This window comes from Micromesistius poutassou (assembly GCF_964030765.1).
Source record: "Micromesistius poutassou genome assembly, chromosome: 18".
NCBI classification, from domain to species: domain Eukaryota; kingdom Metazoa; phylum Chordata; class Actinopteri; order Gadiformes; family Gadidae; genus Micromesistius; species Micromesistius poutassou.
Window position 1 is genome coordinate 10,937,345 of NC_140288.1, and position 4,900 is coordinate 10,942,244.

A 4,900-nucleotide genomic window follows, 5' to 3' on the forward strand; every position below is an offset into this window, starting at 1 on the left:
TTTTATGCATGCAAAATGCTTTTCAGAGCGAGAAAAGCATGTTTTGACCCACAATGTGTTTTTGACCCTAACACGTGAATTATAGTCAAAACAACTGCTCTCCACTTCCAAATGGTGCGCGATGGCATAAATAACCCTATTTAAGCTCAGTTACACGTTTGCATTGAAAGTGACTGAGTTATTCACTTTTCCAGTTTATATGCGTGCAAAATGCTTTTCAGAGCGAGAAAAGCATCTTTTGACCCACAATGTGTTTTTGACCCTAACACGTGAATTATAGTCAAAACAACTGCTCTCCACTTCCAAATGGTGCGCGATGGCATAAATAACCCTATTTAAGCTCAGTTACACGTTTGCATTGAAAGTGACTGAGTTATTCACTTTTCCAGTTTTTATGCGTGCAAAGTGCTTTTCAGAGCGAGAGAATCACTTTTTGACCAAAAAGGTGCTTTTGACCCTAACACGTGAATTATAGTCAAAACAACTGCTCTCCACTTCCAAATGGTGCGCGATGGCATAAATAACCCTATTTAAGCTCAGTTACACGTTTGCATTGAAAGGGACTGAGTTATCAACTTTTCCAGTTTTTATGCGTGCAAAATGCTTTTCAGAGCGAGAGAATCACTTTTTGACCAAAAATGTGTTTTTGACCCTGACACGTGAATTTTGCTCAAAACAAATGCTCTCCACTTCCAAATGGTGCGCAATGGCATAAATAACCCTATTTAAGCTCAGTTACACGTTTGCATTGAAAGTGACTGAGTTATTCACTTTTCCAGTTTTTATGCGTGCAAAATGCTTTTCAGAGCGAGAAAAGCATGTTTTGACCCACAATGTGTTTTTGACCCTAACACGTGAATTATAGTCAAAACAACTGCTCTCCACTTCCAAATGGTGCGCGATGGCATAAATAACCCTATTTAAGCTCGGTTACACGTTTGCATTGAAAGGGACTGAGTTATCAACTTTTCCAGTTTTTATGCGTGCAAAATGCTTTTCAGAGCGAGAAAAGCATGTTTTGACCCATAATGTGTTTTTGACCCTAACACGTGAATTATAGTCAAAACAACTGCTCTCCACTTCCAAATGGTGCGCATTGGCATAAATAACCCTATTTAAGCTCAGTTACACGTTTGCATTGAAAGTGACTGAGTTATTCACTTTTCCAGTTTTTATGCGTGCAAAGTGCTTTTCAGAGCGAGAGAATCACTTTTTGACCAAAAAGGTGCTTTTGACCCTAACACGTGAATTATAGTCAAAACAACTGCTCTCCACTTCCAAATGGTGCGCGATGGCATAAATAACCCTATTTAAGCTCAGTTACACGTTTGCATTGAAAGGGACTGAGTTATCAACTTTTCCAGTTTTTATGCGTGCAAAATGCTTTTCAGAGCGAGAGAATCACTTTTTGACCAAAAATGTGTTTTTGACCCTGACACGTGAATTGTGCTCAAAACCAATGCTCTCCACTTCCAAATGGTGCGCAATGGCATAAATAACCCTATTTAAGCTCAGTTACACGTTCGCATTGAAAGGGACTGAGTTTTTCACTTTTCCAGTTTTTATGCATGCAAAATGCTTTTCAGAGCGAGAAAAGCATGTTTTGACCCACAATGTGTTTTTGACCCTAACACGTGAATTATGCTCAAAACCAATGCTCTCCACTTCCAAATGGTGCGCAATGGCATAAATAACCCTATTTAAGCTCAGTTACACGTTCGCATTGAAAGGGACTGAGTTTTTCACTTTTCCAGTTTTTATGCATGCAAAATGCTTTTCAGAGCGAGAAAAGCATGTTTTGACCCACAATGTGTTTTTGACCCTAACACGTGAATTATGCTCAAAACCAATGCTCTCCACTTCCAAATGGTGCGCAATGGCATAAATAACCCTATTTAAGCTCAGTTACACGTTCGCATTGAAAGGGACTGAGTTTTTCACTTTTCCAGTTTTTATGCATGCAAAATGCTTTTCAGAGCGAGAAAAGCATGTTTTGACCCACAATGTGTTTTTGACCCTAACACGTGAATTATAGTCAAAACAACTGCTCTCCACTTCCAAATGGTGCGCGATGGCATAAATAACCCTATTTAAGCTCAGTTACACGTTTGCATTGAAAGTGACTGAGTTATTCACTTTTCCAGTTTATATGCGTGCAAAATGCTTTTCAGAGCGAGAAAAGCATCTTTTGACCCACAATGTGTTTTTGACCCTAACACGTGAATTATAGTCAAAACAACTGCTCTCCACTTCCAAATGGTGCGCGATGGCATAAATAACCCTATTTAAGCTCGGTTACACGTTTGCATTGAAAGGGACTGAGTTATCAACTTTTCCAGTTTTTATGCGTGCAAAATGCTTTTCAGAGCGAGAAAAGCATGTTTTGACCCACAATGTGTTTTTGACCCTAACACGTGAATTATAGTCAAAACAACTGCTCTCCACTTCCAAATGGTGCGCATTGGCATAAATAACCCTATTTAAGCTCAGTTACACGTTTGCATTGAAAGTGACTGAGTTATTCACTTTTCCAGTTTTTATGCGTGCAAAGTGCTTTTCAGAGCGAGAGAATCACTTTTTGACCAAAAAGGTGCTTTTGACCCTAACACGTGAATTATAGTCAAAACAACTGCTCTCCACTTCCAAATGGTGCGCGATGGCATAAATAACCCTATTTAAGCTCAGTTACACGTTTGCATTGAAAGGGACTGAGTTATCAACTTTTCCAGTTTTTATGCGTGCAAAATGCTTTTCAGAGCGAGAAAAGCATGTTTTGACCCACAATGTGTTTTTGATCCTAACACGTGAATTATAGTCAAAACAACTGCTCTCCACTTCCAAATGGTGCGCGATGGCATAAATAACCCTATTTAAGCTCAGTTACACGTTTGCATTGAAAGGGACTGAGTTATCAACTTTTCCAGTTTTTATGCGTGCAAAATGCTTTTCAGAGCGAGAAAAGCATGTTTTGACCCACAATGTGTTTTTGACCCTAACACGTGAATTATAGTCAAAACAACTGCTCTCCACTTCCAAATGGTGCGCGATGGCATAAATAACCCTATTTAAGCTCAGTTACACGTTTGCATTGAAAGTGACTGAGTTATTCACTTTTCCAGTTTTTATGCGTGCAAAGTGCTTTTCAGAGCGAGAGAATCACTTTTTGACCAAAAAGGTGCTTTTGACCCTAACACGTGAATTATAGTCAAAACAACTGCTCTCCACTTCCAAATGGTGCGCGATGGCATAAATAACCCTATTTAAGCTCAGTTACACGTTTGCATTGAAAGGGACTGAGTTATCAACTTTTCCAGTTTTTATGCGTGCAAAATGCTTTTCAGAGCGAGAAAAGCATGTTTTGACCCACAATGTGTTTTTGACCCTAACACGTGAATTATAGTCAAAACAACTGCTCTCCACTTCCAAATGGTGCGCATTGGCATAAATAACCCTATTTAAGCTCAGTTACACGTTTGCATTGAAAGTGACTGAGTTATTCACTTTTCCAGTTTTTATGCGTGCAAAGTGCTTTTCAGAGCGAGAGAATCACTTTTTGACCAAAAAGGTGCTTTTGACCCTAACACGTGAATTATAGTCAAAACAACTGCTCTCCACTTCCAAATGGTGCGCGATGGCATAAATAACCCTATTTAAGCTCAGTTACACGTTTGCATTGAAAGGGACTGAGTTATCAACTTTTCCAGTTTTTATGCGTGCAAAATGCTTTTCAGAGCGAGAGAATCACTTTTTGACCAAAAATGTGTTTTTGACCCTGACACGTGAATTGTGCTCAAAACCAATGCTCTCCACTTCCAAATGGTGCGCAATGGCATAAATAACCCTATTTAAGCTCAGTTACACGTTCGCATTGAAAGGGACTGAGTTTTTCACTTTTCCAGTTTTTATGCATGCAAAATGCTTTTCAGAGCGAGAAAAGCATGTTTTGACCCACAATGTGTTTTTGACCCTAACACGTGAATTATGCTCAAAACCAATGCTCTCCACTTCCAAATGGTGCGCAATGGCATAAATAACCCTATTTAAGCTCAGTTACACGTTCGCATTGAAAGGGACTGAGTTTTTCACTTTTCCAGTTTTTATGCATGCAAAATGCTTTTCAGAGCGAGAAAAGCATGTTTTGACCCACAATGTGTTTTTGACCCTAACACGTGAATTATGCTCAAAACCAATGCTCTCCACTTCCAAATGGTGCGCAATGGCATAAATAACCCTATTTAAGCTCAGTTACACGTTCGCATTGAAAGGGACTGAGTTTTTCACTTTTCCAGTTTTTATGCATGCAAAATGCTTTTCAGAGCGAGAAAAGCATGTTTTGACCCACAATGTGTTTTTGACCCTAACACGTGAATTATAGTCAAAACAACTGCTCTCCACTTCCAAATGGTGCGCGATGGCATAAATAACCCTATTTAAGCTCAGTTACACGTTTGCATTGAAAGTGACTGAGTTATTCACTTTTCCAGTTTATATGCGTGCAAAATGCTTTTCAGAGCGAGAAAAGCATCTTTTGACCCACAATGTGTTTTTGACCCTAACACGTGAATTATAGTCAAAACAACTGCTCTCCACTTCCAAATGGTGCGCGATGGCATAAATAACCCTATTTAAGCTCGGTTACACGTTTGCATTGAAAGGGACTGAGTTATCAACTTTTCCAGTTTTTATGCGTGCAAAATGCTTTTCAGAGCGAGAAAAGCATGTTTTGACCCACAATGTGTTTTTGACCCTAACACGTGAATTATAGTCAAAACAACTGCTCTCCACTTCCAAATGGTGCGCATTGGCATAAATAACCCTATTTAAGCTCAGTTACACGTTTGCATTGAAAGTGACTGAGTTATTCACTTTTCCAGTTTTTATGCGTGCAAAGTGCTTTTCA